We start from the raw sequence: 420 nt of genomic DNA on the forward strand, positions 1-420 counted from the left end.
ATTAAAGAAGAATTGAAAAAATTCATGGAAACAAATGATAATGAAAACACAACGGTTCAAAATCTGTGGGACACAACAAAGGCAGTCCTGAGAGGAAAATATATAGCAGTACAAGCCTTTCTCAAGAAACAAGAAAGGTCTCAGGTCCACAACCTAACACTACAACTAAAAGATCTGGAGAAAGAATAAGAAAGAAACCCTAAACCCAGCAGAAGAAGAAAAATCATAAAGATCAGAGCAGAAATCAATGAAATAGAAACCAAAAAAACAATAGAACAAATCAATGAAACTAGGAGCTGGTTCTTTGAAAGAATTAATAAGATTGATAAACCCCTGGCCAGACTTCTCAAAAAGAAAAGAGAAAGGACCCAAATAAATAAAATCATGAATGAAAGAGGAGAGATCACAACTAACACCAAA

Source organism: Lontra canadensis, unplaced genomic scaffold (assembly GCF_010015895.1).
Source record: "Lontra canadensis isolate GAN:19392208 unplaced genomic scaffold, GSC_riverotter_1.0 scaffold130, whole genome shotgun sequence".
Lineage (NCBI taxonomy): Eukaryota > Metazoa > Chordata > Mammalia > Carnivora > Mustelidae > Lontra > Lontra canadensis.